This window comes from Prionailurus viverrinus, chromosome C2 (assembly GCF_022837055.1).
Source record: "Prionailurus viverrinus isolate Anna chromosome C2, UM_Priviv_1.0, whole genome shotgun sequence".
In the NCBI taxonomy this organism is placed as follows: domain Eukaryota; kingdom Metazoa; phylum Chordata; class Mammalia; order Carnivora; family Felidae; genus Prionailurus; species Prionailurus viverrinus.
The window spans coordinates 798774-815144 of NC_062569.1; the positions used below are offsets into that span (position 1 = coordinate 798774).

Genomic DNA, 16371 nt, shown 5'->3' on the forward strand with positions numbered 1-16371 from the left:
GATTTATGGGGCACCTGGGTGGCTCAGTTGGTTAAGCATCCAACTTTTGATTGCAGGTCAGATCATGATCTCACGGTTGTGCAATCAAGCCCCATGTCAGGCTCTGCAAAAACGGTGCAGAACCTGCTGGAGATTTTCCTCTCTCTCTGCCCCTCTCTTGCTTGCACTCTCTCTCTATCTTAAAATAATAACATTAAAAAATTTTTAAGTGACTTATACACCATCATTATCACATTACTCTGTATTTTTATATATCATAAACTTTACCAGTGAAATTTATACTTTCATATGCTTTCATGTTGCTGTTTAGCATTCTTTTATTTCAGTTGCCTAGTGATGAATTCTTTCAGTTTTATTAATCTGGAAAAGTCTTTGTCCCTCCTCCATTTTTATATTTTTTATTTTTTAAAATTTATTTGTCTAAATTCAAGTTAGTCAACATACCATGTAGTATTAGCTTCAGGAATAGAACAAAGTGATTCCATCACTCATATGTAACACAAAGTGCTCATCCCAATAAGTGCCTTTCTTAACGCCCATCACCCATTTAGCCCACGCCCCCACCTCTCCTCCAGCAACTCTCAGTTTGTTCTCTGAATTTAAGAGCCTCTTATGGTTTGTCTCCCTCTCTGTTTTTATCTTATTTTTCCTTCCCGTCCCCTAGGTTCATTTGTTTTGTTTCTTCAGTTCCACTTATGAGTGAAATCATATATCTGTCCTTCTCTGACTGACTTATTTCACTTCACATAACACACTCTAATTCCAGGGGTGCCTGGGTGGCTTAGTCGGTTAAGCATCCAACTTCAGCTCAGGTCATGATCCCACAGTTAGTGAGCTCTAGCTGGCGTTTGGCTCTGTGCTGACATCTCAGAGCCTGGAGCCTGTTTCAGATTCCGTGTCTCCCTCTCTCTCTGCCCCTCCCTGCTCATGCTCTCTCTCTCTCTCTCTCCCCCTCAAAAATAAATAAATAAACTAAAAAAATAGTTCCATCCACACTGTTGAAAATGGCAAGATTTTATTCTTTTTGGTCATTGAGTAATATTCCATTCTCTCTCTGTATCTTTATCCATTCATCAGTCAATAGACATTTGGGGTCTTCCCATAATTTGGCAATTGTTGATAGTGCTGCTATTAGCATTGGGGTGCATGTGCCCCTTTGAATCAGTATATTTGGTGGATTATACCCTTTGGATAAATACCTAGAGTGCGATAAAATTTTTTATTTATTTATTTTTTGTTTCAAGTTTTTATCTAAATTCTAGTTAGTTAACATATAGTGTAATATTGGTTTCAGGAGTAGATTTTAGTGATTCCTCACTTACATGTACCACCCAGTGCTCATCACAAGTGCTGTCCTTAATAACCTGTCACCCATTTAGCCCATCCTCCTACCCATCTCCCCTCCAGCAATCTTCAGTTTGTTTTCTATATTTAAGATCTTGTCTCTTATGATTTGCTTCCCTCTTTTTTTTTCTTCCTTCCCCAATGTTCATCTGTTTTGTTTCTTAAATTCTACATATGAGTGAAATCATATGGTACTTATCTTTCTCTGACTGACTTATTTCAATTAGCATAATATACTCTAGTTCCATCTGTGTATTTGCAAATGGCAAGATTTCATTCTTTTTGATGGCTTAGTAACATTTCATTACACACACACACACACACACACACACACACACACACACTACATCATCTTTATCTATTCATCAGTTGATGGACATTTGGACTCTTTCCATAATTTGACTATTTTTGATAATTCTGCTATAGACATCAGAGTGCATGTGCCCCTTCTAATTACTATTTTTGTATCCTTTGGATAAATACCTAGTAGTGCAGTTGCTGGGTCATAGGGTGGTTCTATTTTTAGCTTTTTGAGAAAACTCTATACTGTTTTCCAGAGTGGCTGCACCAGTTTGCATTCTCGCCAGCGGTGCAAAAGTGTTCTGTCTCTCCACATCCTCACCAACATCTGTTGTTGCCTGAGTTGTTAATTTTAGCCATTCTGAGAGGTGTGAGGTGGTATCTCATTGTGGTTTTGATTTGTATTTCCCTGATTATGAGTGATGTGGAGTATTTTTTCATGTTCTATTAGTCATCTGGATGTCTTCTTTGGAAAACTGTCTGTTTATGTCTTTTGCTCATTTTTTCACTGGATTATTTATTTTTTGGGTCTTGAGTTTGATGAGGTCTTTATAGATTTTGGATACTAACTCTTTATTTGATATGCTGTTTGCAAATATCTTTTCCCATTCTGTCAGTTACTTTTTAGTTTTGCTGATTGCTTCCTGTGCTGTGTTGTGTTACTTTTTATCTTGATGAGGTCCCAATAGTTCATTTTTGCTTTTGTTTCTCTTGCCTCCAGAGACATGTGAAGTAAGAAGTTGCTGTGGCTGAGGTCAAAGAGGTTGTTGCCTGTTTTCTCTTCTAGGACTTTGATAGCTTCCTATCTTACCTTTAGGTCTTTCATCCATTTTGAAGTTATTTTTGTGAATGGTGTAAGAAAGTGGTCCAGGTTCATTCTTCTGCATGTTGTTGTCCAGTTTCCCCAGCATCATGTGCTAAACAGAGTGTCTTTTTCCATTGGATGCTCATTCCTGCTTTGTCAAAGATTAGTTAGTCATACATTTGTGGGTCCGTTTCTGGGTTCTCTATTCTGTTCCCTGTGGCCTGCCAAGTTTCTCTGGATAAGTCTTCTGCCAACCTTATTTTTCATCCCCTATAAGTTAGGGATTTCTTTTCCTTTGCTGCTTTTAGGATTTTTTCCCCCCTTTCTCTGTATTTTGCAAATTATACTATGATATGTCTTGGTGTTGGCCTGTTTTTATTAATTTTGATCAAAATTCTCTGTGCCTCCTGGATTCTGATGTCTTTATTTCCCCAAATTAGGAACATTTTCAGCTATAATTTGCTCAAATAAACCTTCTGTCCCTTTCCCCCTCTCTTTTTCTCGGAATCCAGTGATAATAATATTATTACACTTTATGCAGCCCCTGAGTTCCCTAAGTCTATTTTTGTGACCCAATATTTTTCTTTCCCTCTTTTTTTTTAATTTTAATGTTTATTTTTATTTTTGAGAGCGAGACACAGAACAGAGAGGTGGGGCAGAGAGAGAGGGAGACACAGAATCAGAAGTAGGGTCCAGCCTGTTAGCTGTAAGCACAGAGCCTGATGCAGCACTCGAAATCATGAACTGCAAGATCATGACCTGGGCTGAAGCCAAACACTTAACTGACTGAGCCACCAAGGCGCCCCTCTTTCCCTCTTCTTTTTAGTGTCATTATTTTCCATAATTTTATCCATTTCACTTATTTGTTCCTCTGCTTCTTCCATCCTTGTGGGCATTACATCCAGTTGGTTTTGCTTCTCAGTTATAGCATTTTTTTTTTATTTTGACTTGACTAGTTTTTAGATCTTTTATCTCTGTTGTAAGGAACTCCCTCATGTTTTCTACACATTTCTCAAGTCCAGCTAGTATCCTTCTGATTGTTGTTGTAAGTTCTGGATCAAACATATTGCTTTTATCTGTTTGGATTAGATCCCTGGCCCTGACCTTTTCTTGTTCTCTCTTTTGGGATGAATTCCTCCATTTTGGGATTTGTCTAGGTCTCTGTCTATGTTAGGAAAACCTGTTATGTTTCCTGCTCCTGAGAGTAATGGCTTTATTAGGAGGTCATATACTGCCCAGTGTCTGGCACCTTGGGAAGTGTTTCTGGTGTGTGCTATGTGCACTCTGCTGTTGTGTTTTGGCTGCTCTTTCCCTCAGGTAAATTCTCTTTGTCTGCAGTCGGGACTGTTTGGTCCTTGTCCAGTGTGTGTGGTGGGCTTTAACTAGATGTGTTTTAGTCTGCTTATTAAAATGAGCCTGATCCTATTTCCACTAGAGCTGAAGCTTTGCAGCACTCTATGGTCAGAAGACAGTGTGTGCAGCGATTTTGTGCTGCTCTTCTGGGGCAGGGGCCCACTGCTACTCTGGCTCTCAGGCACATTTACCCTAGTAAAAAAAGCACCTGTAGAGAGCAGGGGGGAGGGGACTGGTGTAATCACCTCAAGCCTCTTCTGTGGGTGCTATGCTGCTCACTGAAGTCTGCCAGTGCTCTTGGCAGGGCATAAAAATGGTACCGTTTGCTCTCTCATCTCCAGAGAAGGGCAATTGTGCTGTCCACTGTCCAGGAATCCCTCACAGAAGAGTAAGCATTCACCCCTCTTGTGTCTCAGACTTCTCTCAGATCCCTGCCTACACCCGGTCTGTGTCCAAGCTGTCTGCCCACCTGGAAGTGCAATGCTTCAGTGTTTTCTCGGGCACACAGGATAGGTTTCAAAACTCCCAATTTTAGGGATCTAGTTCGGGGCAGACCCACACTGGTCCTCTGGGGGAGGGTCTTGCCGTACTGTGGCTGGTGCTAGTTTGTCCCAGAAGGGCAGTAGCTTGACCTCACAGGGGCTTGGAGTTTATGATAAAGCCAGCAAAAAGCTGGCATCCAGGTTAGCTTCCCTCAGCAGGTGTCTCTACCCCTATGCTAAAGTTGGGGCAGCACAATTGTGCCCTCCAATTCTTTTTCCTCCTAAGAGGCAGTGCCACCTCTCCCAAATGTACTCCAAGAAGGGGAACTGTCTCTCCCAGTGAGATTGAGGAGATCCTGAGACCATGCTCTTTGCTCCCAGGCCTCTGCCCTCCTTCTCCACAGGAGCACTGCTACACCAGCCACTATGAAGACTTCTAAAACTTCAGTCTTTGAACCCCCCTGGTTGTAAAAACTCATGGTAATTAGCCCCTCTTCTTTTCCCAGGAAATGATTTTGGGCAATTGTTTTTCTTCTTCAATCCCCTGTGCTTTCTGTGTGCATTCTCTCTCTTTCTCCTCTTTCCATGATCAGGGCTCCCTCTCCTCCACAGCACATATGATGCTTTTGTCGCCAAAATCACATCTCCACACTTCCCACCTTCCGTGATGTGGCCTCTTTTCTCCCGCTAGTTGTGCAGTTTGTTCTCAGTCCTCAGATTGATTTCTTGGGTGTTCAGAATGAGTTGACATTTATCTAGCTGTGTTCGAGGGATAAGGCGAGTATAGGGTCCCCCTATCACTCTGCCATCTTAGCTCCTCCTTCTTCATTTTTTAAAGGACAGTTTTGCTAGGTATAACATTCTCGGTTGGCCCGTTTTTTTTCTTTCAGTACTTTGCATATATCATCCCACTTTTTCCAAGTCTCTAAGTTTGTTCTGAGAAATTCACTGATAGTCTTATGGGGGTTCCCTTATATGTGACAAGTCACTTTTCTTGCTCTAAAAATTCTGTCTTTGATTTTTACTCCTAACAATTTAAGTATAATGTGTCTTGGTATAGATGTCCTTAGAGTCGATCTTTTGGGGGTAATTTGGACCTCATGAATCTGACAATCTATTTCCCTCCACAGATTTTGGGAGGTTTTAGCCATTATATATTTTTTTTAATATTTATTTTTTTGGAGAGAGCAAAAGTAGGGAGGGGCAGAGAGAGGGGAGACAGAGGATCTGAAGCAGGCTCTACACTGACAGGCTGACAGCAGTGAGCCTGATGGGTGGCTTGAACTCATGAACAGTGAGATCATGACCTGTGCCAGAGTAAGACGCTCAACCAATTGAGCCACCCAGGTGACAGCCATTATTACTTTAAATAAGAATTCTGGGGATGACTGAGTGGCTCAGTTGGTTGAATGTCTGACTCTTGACATTGGCTCAGGTCATGATCCCAGGGTCATGGGATTGAGCCCACATCAGGTTCCATGCTCAGCATGGAGACTGTTTGCAATTCTTCTCTCTTCCTCTGCCCCTCTCCCCTGCTCACACTATTGGGAGAAAGAAAGAAAGAAAGAAAGAAAGAAAGAAAGAAAGAAAGAAGAAAGAAAATAAATAAGCATTCTGTCTTCCCTTTTATTCCACTCTTTTTCTTCTGGTGCTCCCATAATATGTATTTTGCTTTCCTTATGGTTCTTATAAGTCTCATAGGCTTTCTTCACTCTTTTCATTCTTTTTTCCCTAATTTTTTCTTCTGAATGGATAATTTCAAATGACTTGTCTTGTTTTTTAAATTTTTTTAATGTTTATTTATTTTTGAGAGAGACAAACAGAGTGTGAGTACGAGAGGGGCAGAGAGAGAGGGAGACACAGAATCTGAAGCAGGCTCCAGGCTCTGAGCTGTCAGAACAGAGCCTGATATGGGGCTCAAACTCATGGACCACAAGATCATGACCTGAGTCAAAGTCAGACACTTAACTGACTGAGCCATCCAGGTGCCCCAACAAATGACTTGTCTTTGAGTTCAATGATTCTTTCTTTTGCTTGGTAAAATCTGTTGTTGAAACTCTAAATAATTCAATTTAGTCATTGTATTCTTCAGCTTCAGAGTTTGTTTGGTTTCTTTTTTTATGGTTTCTACCTCTTTATTGAACTATTTATTTTGTTCATGTATTGTTTTTCCTTTTTCATTTTGTTGTCTACCTGTGCTATCTTGTAGCTCACCAAACTTCTTTAAGATGATTATTTTGAATACTTTCTTAGGTAGTTCATAGATCTCCATTTCTTTAGGGCTGGTTACTGGAGCTTTATTCTGTTCCTTTGGTGGTGTCATGTTTCCCCAATTCTTCATGATTCTTGTAGCCTTTCATTGGTTTCTGAGTATTTGAAGAAGCAATCATCTCTTCAGTCCTTATAAATTGCCTTTATCAGGGAAACCCCTTCACAAATAAGCCCAACTAAAGATTCTGGGCAGGCCAGTTGGTGAGGACCATGAGTGGACCCAGTGTGGGACTGCGAGTGGGCTTGTTCTTTATTTCCCCCATGAGACAACTCATTGGCTAAGGGGATCTCTCTTGGCTCTGCACTGGGCTGGCTTGGGGGAAAGCTAATGCAGATAAAGTGAAAGTGTTTTCTTACCCTTTTCAATGACTCTTTTCTCATTTCTGTGCTCTACTAGTGTGATGTAACCACTGACCTGGAATTTGGAGCTCTTATAAACTTTTTCGTCCAAGGATGGTTGTTAAATTGGTATTTTTGTGTGGGGATGAGGTCTGGGATCTCCTATTCTACACTTGCTGTCATTATTCTTCTGAGACTTCTTTATGTATTCTAGAAAAAGTCCTTTCCACATATGTGATTTGCAAATATTTTGTCCCAGTCTCTAGCTTGCCTTTTCATCCTCTTCACATTAGCTTTTGCAGCGTAAAAATTTCCAATTTTAGTAAGATCCAATTTATCAATCTTTCATTTTGTGGATCATGCTTTTGGTATCAAGTCTAAGAACTTTTGCCTGGCTTTAAATTCTGAAGAGTTTTCTCCAATTTTTAAAATGAATTTTATAGTTTTACATTTTATATTTAAGTCTGTGTTTGTTTTGAGTTAATTATTCTATAAGGTGTGAAGTTTAGGTGTGAGGTGAAATTTTTATGCCTATGGATCCCAACTTGTTCTGGAATCTTTTGTTGAAAGAGCTTTGATTCCTCCATTGAATTGCTTTTGCACATTTATGAAAAGTCAGCTGGGATATTTGTGTGGGTCTGTTTCTGTGTTCTATATTCAGTCCTATTGACTTATATGTCTATCTCTTCACTGATACCAACCTGTCTTAATTACTGTAGCTATAATAAGCTATAGTAAGGTAATCGAGTACAGAGATTCCTTTCACTTTGTTCTTTTTTAAAGATTATTTAGCTATTTTAGGTCTTGTGCTATTCCAGATAAATTTTAGAATGGACTTGCTATATTTACAACAGAATCTTGGTGTGATTTTGATAGGAGTAGCTTTAACTCTATAGTGATCTATAGAAGGGGGGGAAAGCTGACATTTTTTCTATGTCGAATATTCTAATCCACGGACATAGTATATCTATTCCTATATTTAGATCTTCATTTATTTCATCAGCATTTTTAAATTTTCAGCATAAGACCCTATTTGTGTTGTTAGATTTATACCTGAAGTTTTCATTTTCTTTGGAAAAATTTTAAGTGATATTATACTTTTAGTTTTGGTTTCCACATCACCATTATTAATATGTGGAAATTCAGTTTAATAGTTGTGTGTTGATCTTGTGTCCTGCAACCTTGCTGAATCACTTATCAGTTCCAGGAGTTTTCTATGTAAGCAATCGTGTTATTTGCAAAGAAGGCCAGTTTTATTTCCTGCTTTCCAATCTGTATGACTTCTATTTTTTTCTTGTCTTATTTTAGTGGCTAGAACTTCCAGTACTACGTTGGTTATGAGTGGTGAGAACAGAAACTGTTTTGTTCCTGATCTTAGGGGGAAAGCATTCAGTCTTCCACCTCTAAGTATGTTTTTAGCTGTAAGGTTTTGCAAATGCTTTTTATAAAGTTGAGGTAATTCTCCTCTACTCTTAACTGGCATAGGGTTTTCATACTTAATAGGTGTTGGATTTTGTCAAATGCCTTTTCTGCATCAAATGATATGATTATATGATACGGTGAATTGATATCACTGATTGGTTTTTGAATGTTGTACCATATTTGCACACATGGAATAAATCCCACTTGATCTTGGTGCATAATCCTTCTTATACATACCTAAATTGACTTTGCTAATATTTTGTTGAATATTTTTGAATCTAAGTTCATAAGAGATATTAACATAAACTTTTCTTTTTTTGTACTGCCTTTGTTTGGTTTTGGTATCAGAACCTCATAAAATGAGTTGAGAATTGTTCTCTGCTCTTCTACTTTCTGGAAGAGATTGTATAAAATTGATGTTAATTCCTCTTTCAATATTTTGTAGAATACTTTAGTGCAATCACTTGGGCTTGGAAATTTTAAAGTAAGTTTTTCTTCATGAATTTAACTTCTTTAATGGTTATATGACAATTCAGATGATCTTGGCTGAGTTTTGGTAGTCTATGGTTTTCAGTAACTTGATTCATTTCTTCTAAGCTTTCTAATTTTTTCTAGAAAATTGAGCATAAAGTTGTTCATAGTATTCCCTTATTTTTCTTTTAATGGCCACAGAATTTGTAGTGATATACTCAATTTCATTCATGATATAGGTGACTTGTATCTTCTCTATTTTTGTCAGCCTTGCTGGGGGTTATCAGTTTTATTGATTTTGTTGAACGAGCTTTCTGTTTCATTGCTCTTTCTTGATTGTATTCTTATTTTCAATTTCATTAATCTTTTATTACTGTCTTCAATTTTTCTTTCCTTATACTTGCTTTGGATTTATTTTGCTTTAATTTTCTAGCTTCCTGAGACAGAAAATTATATTATTCATTTGAAACCTTTCTTATTTGCTAATGTGAGCATTTAGTGCTATTAATTTCCCTCTTGGCACTGCTTTAACTATGTCTTACAAAGTTTTATGTGTTGTATTTTCATTCTCATTCTGTTCTATGATATTAAAATTTTTCTTTTGAGAATTCTTCTGATCTATGACTTATTTAGAAACATATTGTTTAATTTCCAAGTGTTTGGAGACTTGTCTGTTATCTTTCTGTTATTGATTTCTATTTTACTCTATTATGGTTAGAGAATAAACTCTATGATTCAATTTTTTTTGTTCGTTGAAGTTTGTATTTTGAACCAAGATATGGTATATCTTGGTGAATGTTCCATGGACTCCTGAAAAAAAATGTGTATTCTGCTATTGTTGAGTGGAGTGTTCTATTAATGTCGATTAGATCCTATAAGATGATGTTGTTAAATTCTTCTATGTCCTTAATGACTTTGTGTAGTAATTCTATCTGTTACTGAGAAAGGGATATTGAAGTCCCCAACTATAATTGCAGATGCATCTATTTCTCCTTTAAACTCTATCAGCTTTCAGCTTTTATTTCATATATTTTGAGACTGTGGTTTGGTGCATTCATATTAAGGATTATGTCTTCCTATAGATTGAGATTGATCTTTTTGTCATCACATAATGTCCCCCTTGTCTCTAGTAATTTTGTTTGCTCTGAAGTTCATTTTGTCTGTTATTAATATAGCCACTCCTGCTACTTAAAAAATATATATATTTTAATGATATGTCTTTTTCCATCCTTAAATATCAACCTTCCTATATCACAGAATTGGATCATTCATGCATCAAACATCAAACATTTTAAGGTTTGTTGTTGTTATTGACAATTGATAAAATTCTAAAAGTCATTTTGTCTAACAAAAAGCATATGGTTTCGTGACACTGGATTTGATAATGATTTTTTTGGTTATAACATCAAAAGTATAGGTAACAAAAGAAAAATAGATAAATTCACCCAAATTAAAAAACTTTTGTGCATTATAGGACATATCAACAGAGTAGAAAGACAACCTACAGAATGGAGGAATATATTTGCAAAGCGTATATATGATAAAAGATTACACATAGTAGTCCTACAACTCAACAACATAAAAACAAATGAACCAATACAAAAATTGGTAAAGGATTTGAATAGACATTTCTTAAAGGAAGACATACTAATAATCAATAAAAAGAGGTTCAACATCCCTAGTTATTACAGAAATGGAAATCAAAATCATAATGAGATACTACTTCTCACCTATTAGAAACAAACATGCCTATTATAAACAAATAGAAAAATAGCAAGTGTTTTTGAGGATTTGGAAAACTTGGACCTTATGCATTTCTGGTGGGAATGTAAAATGGTACAGCTTCTGTGGAAAATGTTTTGGTGTTTCCTCAAAATGTTAAACGTAGATTTACCACATGATACAACAATTCCACTTCCAGGTATATACCCCAAAGAATTGAAAGCAGAGACTCAAATAGATACTTGTATGCCAGTGTTTACATCCACATTATTCACAATAGCCAAAAGATGGAAAAGCTCAAATGTCCACCAACAGATGCATGAATAAACAAAATGTGGTATATACATAAATGGAATACTACCTAGCCTTAAAGTCAGATACAAAAGGGAAAATATTATATTCCACTTATATGACATAATGAGAATAGATAAATTTAAAGACACGGAAAGTAGAATAGAGGTTACTACGGGCTAGAGAGAGGAAGGAATAGAGAATCGTTGTTTAAGGGGTAAAGAGTTTCTGTCTGGCAAAAATAAACTATTGGGAGTAGGCCAAAATAAAAGGATTTTGCACAGTGAAGAAAATCATCAATGAAAGAAATAAAAAAGCAATCTACTGAATGGGAAAAGATATTTACAAATGATATATCTGAAAGGGGTTAACATCCACAATATATAAAGAACTTACATAACTCAACACCCCAAAAACCAAATAATCTGACTAAAACTGGACAGGACCTGTATAAACACTTTTCCAAAGAAGCCATACAGATTGAAGAGATGCTCAACATCACTAATCATCAGGGGAATGCCAATCAATACTACAATGAGGTATCACTTTACACCCATCAGAATGGCTAGTATCCAAAAGAAACAAGTGTTGGTGAGGGTGTGGAGAGAAAGGAGTCCTCATGCACTGTTGGTGGGAATATAATTGGTGCAGCCACTATGGAGAGCAATATGGAAGTACCTCAAATAATTAAAAATAGAGATACCATACAATCCTAGCCACGTATGCCATGCATTCTATCCTTGACTTGCCTCCAATAGCCTGTCTCGCCACCAGCACACTCTGTTGCTGCCCCACAGAAATGCTTCCATTACTCACAGTCCTTTGCCAAATTAGGTCAGTGTCCAGGGCACTGGCTCCTTATGCCACTTGGGCTTATGCCAAAATTTGGTGCAGATGCCTGAGCCTTAATGCGTCAAAGTGGAGACCTTTAAGCTGATGATTTAGCCATTACTATGGGGCCAAAGGGAATAACAGTGACTATTGAATAGAACCGGGAAAGTCCAAAATAACAGAAGATGGTGTGACCATTGCAAAGTCCATTGACTTAAAAGATAAATATAAAAATATTGGTGCTAAACTTGTTCAAGATGTTGCCACTAACACAAATGAAGAGGCTGAGGCTGGTACCACTACTCCTACTCATACTAGGACACTCTTTTGCCAAGGAAGGCTTTGAGAAGATTAGCAAAGATGCTAATCCCGTGGAAATCAGGAGAGATATGATGTTAGCTGTTGATGCTGTAATTGTTACGCTTAAGAAGCAGTATAAACCTGTGATAACCCCTGAAGAAATTGTCCAGATTGCTGCGATTTCTGCAACTGGAGACAAAGAAATTGACATTATTTCTTATGCAATAAAAATGGTTGAAAGGAAGGGTATCAGGGTATCATCACAGTAAAGGATGGAAAAACACTGAAGGATGAATTAGAAATTATTAAAGGCATGATGTTTGATTGAGGTTATAGTTCTGTATACTTTATTAATACATCAACATGTCAGAAATGTGAATTCCAAGATGCCCATGTTCTACTGAGTGAAGAGAAAATTTCTATTGTCCTGTCCAGTGATCTGCTCTTGAAATTGCCAATGCTTACTGTAAGCCTTTAGTCATAACTGCTGATGATGTTGATGGAGAAGCTCTAAGTACACTGGTTTGAATAGGCTAAACGTTGGTCTTCAGGTTGTAGCAGTCAAAACACCAGGTTTGGGCAACAACAGAAAGAACTAGATTAAAGACGTGCCTATTGCTACTGGTGGTCTAATGTTGGGAGAAAGATTGACTATATCTTGAAGATGTTCAGCCTCATGACTTAGGAAAAGTTGGAGAGGTCATTGTGACCAGAGATGATGCCATGCTACCCAGTAATTCCACTACTGGGTATTTGCCCAAACAAAACAAAAACACTAATTCAAAAAGATATATGTATCCCCATGTTTACTGCACCATTATTTACAATAGCCATGATATGGAAGCAACCTAAGTGTCTGTTGATAAATGAATGGATAAAGAAGATATGATTATACATATATATAATATTATATATATATATATATATATATATATATATCACAGGTTAAGATCACCAAAACTAAATAAAACCAAAATTGGAATGGGGATGGGAGTGTGGAAATTATGCAAAAATAGCTTATGGTTTGATTTTTCAGAAATATTTACCCTATATTACAAAGGTGTTTCATACAGCTTGCATATCACAATATTCCACACACAATGGAATATTTCTTAACCATAAAAGGATGTGATCTTGCCATTTGTGGCAACGTGGATGGACCCAGAGGGCATTATGCTAAGTGAAATAAATCAGACAGAGAAAGACAAATACTGTATGTTTCACTTATACATAGAATCTAAGAAAACAAAGCAAATGAACAAACAAACAGAAAAAGCAGAAACAGACCCATAAATACAAAGAGCAGACTGATGATTGCCAGAAGGGAGGGGGTGGGGAAGATGGGCAAAATGGATGAAGGGGAGAGAGAGACACAGGCTTCCAATTGTGGAATAAATAAATCACAGGGATGAAAGGTACAGCCTAGGGAATATAGCCAATGATATTGTAATGATGTTGTATGTTGACTGGTAGCTATACTTTGGCGAGCATAGCATAGTATATAGAGGTGTTAAATGACTATGTTGTATACTAAAACCAATGTGACATTGTATGTCAATTACACTTCAATAAACTAAATTTTTAAAAAGTATCTAGATTCAGTGGTAAAGAAGAAAAAAAGGAGTTTCTGTTTGGGATGATGAAAAAGTTCTGGGGTGCCTGAGTGGCTCAGTTGATTAAGCATCCAACTTCAGCTCAGGTCATGATCTCATGGTTCATGGGTTTGAGCCCTGCGTCAGACTCTGTGGTGACAGCTCAGAGCCTGGAGCCTGTTTCGGATTCTGTGTCTCTGTCTCTCTTTGTCCCTACCCCGCTCGCATTCTCCCTCTTTCTCTCTCAAAGATAAATAAGCACTAAAAAAAAAAGTTCTGCAAGTGGACAGTGGTGACGTTTGCACAACACTGTGAATGTACTTAATGCTACTGGTCTATACAACTCATAAAAGAGTAAATTTTATGTCATGTATATTTTACTACAATAAAATTATGCAAAAATAGCTTATGGTTTATTTTTCAGAAATATTTACCCTATATTACAAAGGTGTTTCATATAGCTTGCAATGGCTTACTGCCAGGAGTCCCTCCACACTCCCATCCCCGTTCCAATTTTGTTTTTATTTAGTTTTGGTGACCTTAACCTGCTTCACTCAGATTTTCTGCTGCATCAGTTAGAGGGTATTTTCTTCCACCGTATGAAATAGGAATAAAAACAGCCAAGGCATATCAATGCTTCCGGCTCAGGAAGTACCTTCTCATCTCCCCACTTATGTGATCACTGAAGACAATACTGAACTTGGCAATAAGTCACCTTAGCAGTCCCATTGACTTACCTCTTCAAAGACAAATATTTGGACCAAGTGAAAACTACCTGACCTCTTGGTTTTCCTTTAGTTTTTTCTTGCCTCTCTTGACATGTTTTTGGCTTTCACTATTCCTATAGCTGTATCATTGCAAAGGTAAAATGCAACTATTGAAAAAATGTTTAAATGTTTATGTCTAGACTGTCAAAAAGGCAGATACATATTCTTTGACCTACTACCTCTAATACAGAAGCCATGATGTAGTACAAGGGCGTTAGGGCCCGGGAGTCCTGGGGTCTACCTTCAGCCAGCTGTGTGGGCATGGGCTTGCTGAGCCCCCTCTGCCTGTAATCTGAGTGGGTTGGCTAGAGGACCCTAATGATCCTTTCACATTTAAAATGAGAAGATAAAAGGTCCTGGAATGTCGAGTTGCCTGACAAAGATTCACTCTCCCCTCTCACCACAGAGAATATATCCTATTGTGTAACAAAGATATTCTTTATATGACATTTGAAAATCTTACCGATTTAAGTGTCATTCATATCAAAAGCCTTGATGTTTTAGAGTTCTATTTTTTCCTATGGTTGTTCTCTGTCAAGAGGAATTGGCTACATATTTAGGGCCCAGGGCAAAATGAAAATGCAGGCCCCTTTCTCAAAAATTATGAAGAATTTCAAGACAGATGAAATAGAGCATCAAGCCATGCACAAGGCCTTTCAGAACATGACTGCACAGGTCACATGCTATCTGTCCATGTGTAAAAAGGCACCCCCCCCCCACACACTACTCCACCCTTGGGAAAATATTTAAGTTGACTGTGCACCTTAGGCACATGGAGCGGCTAGGTGTGTGGGTTGCATTTTTATACACAAAGTACACAAACAAGAAGTAAATCTTCCAACCTGCCATGTAGCTAGTCCCTCATGAGCGGGTTGTTGCAATTAGTCTCTGATGAGAGGCTGCACAATGAAGTGAGAAGTCTGCAAAAATAGCCAGATAAAAGACTCAGATTCTTCATTTGACAAATATTTATTGAGCATCAAATAATGAACTTAGGCATGTGCTAAGCATTCCATAGTGCACAGATAAATCTGTTGCCCTGGGCCTTTCAGTCAATCTTCGATACCTTGGTTCTCTGGGTTGTTAGATGGGAACTAAGGAATCTCTTACCTAAAAACCTTTAGGAAGTATGGGCTCAAGAAATTCAAGTTGAAATATCAGTTATAGTTATTGCCTTGTAAAATTTTAAGGATGATATCAGCTTTAAAATGATGATGTTACCAAGAGTAGACAATGAATATAGACTTTAGGGTCTAAGGGTAGCTTGTGATATTTTTCCTTAGCTTTTTTTTTTTTCATCTGAACAACTTAATGGGAGATTCCATGTCCAGAAACCATAACCAGGTCCTCCAATGTCTACTATGAATTTACAGAATTTCCTCCCCGAACTTCAAAGACATAAAAACCAATAATGAGGAACTTTCTTGCATACCTGGCTTTACACAATCGATGTGTTCCTTAAAAAAAAAAAGAGTCAACACCGAATTGTTGGAAACTGAATTATATTTGAAATGCTCTAAAGAACTTGGATATTAAAAGAAAACCTGCGTTGAATCCTTTTGTACAACAAAGAATAATTTTTATAAAGCAAAAAATTACCCCTAATTTGCTTGATGTGAAAACTCAGGCTTAAGCACACAGTTTTGTGACTGTACAAATGGGAGCCCATTTAGACACACAATGGCTTCCCCTCTTCCTTTCAGCCCTGAGGAGGTGCAGGTGGAAGGAAGAGGTAGGAAGGGTGGGAGATGTCAGCATTCTTTACAAATGTTCACAATCCATTTCCTACTTGAATGAAAAGTATTTTCCTAAGCAAAGGAAGACAATAAGACTCAGAGCCTTCAATGAGATCAACACTGATGTGACAATGGGCGCACTTTTCAGGAAACACACTGTGAAGAATAACAACAAATATTTAAACTCAGAATTTTAGTCAACTGAGGTGAGGCAGTGTGATGTGGGAGTTCACAGGTCATCCACCCCATGGCTTTCAAATTGTAACAGGCTATGCTAGATTCAGCCAGATATCTGTTGAGAGATACACAAATTCTGAGACCCCACTCTAAGAGGCAACAGATTCA

The 16371-nt window shown here is 37.7% G+C and overlaps 1 pseudogene; it reads left to right on the forward strand.

The window, feature by feature from the left end:
• The first annotated feature begins 11599 nt into the window (after positions 1-11599).
• Positions 11600-16371, forward strand: part of LOC125175081 (60 kDa heat shock protein, mitochondrial-like) — a 56323-nt pseudogene continuing 51551 nt past the window's right edge.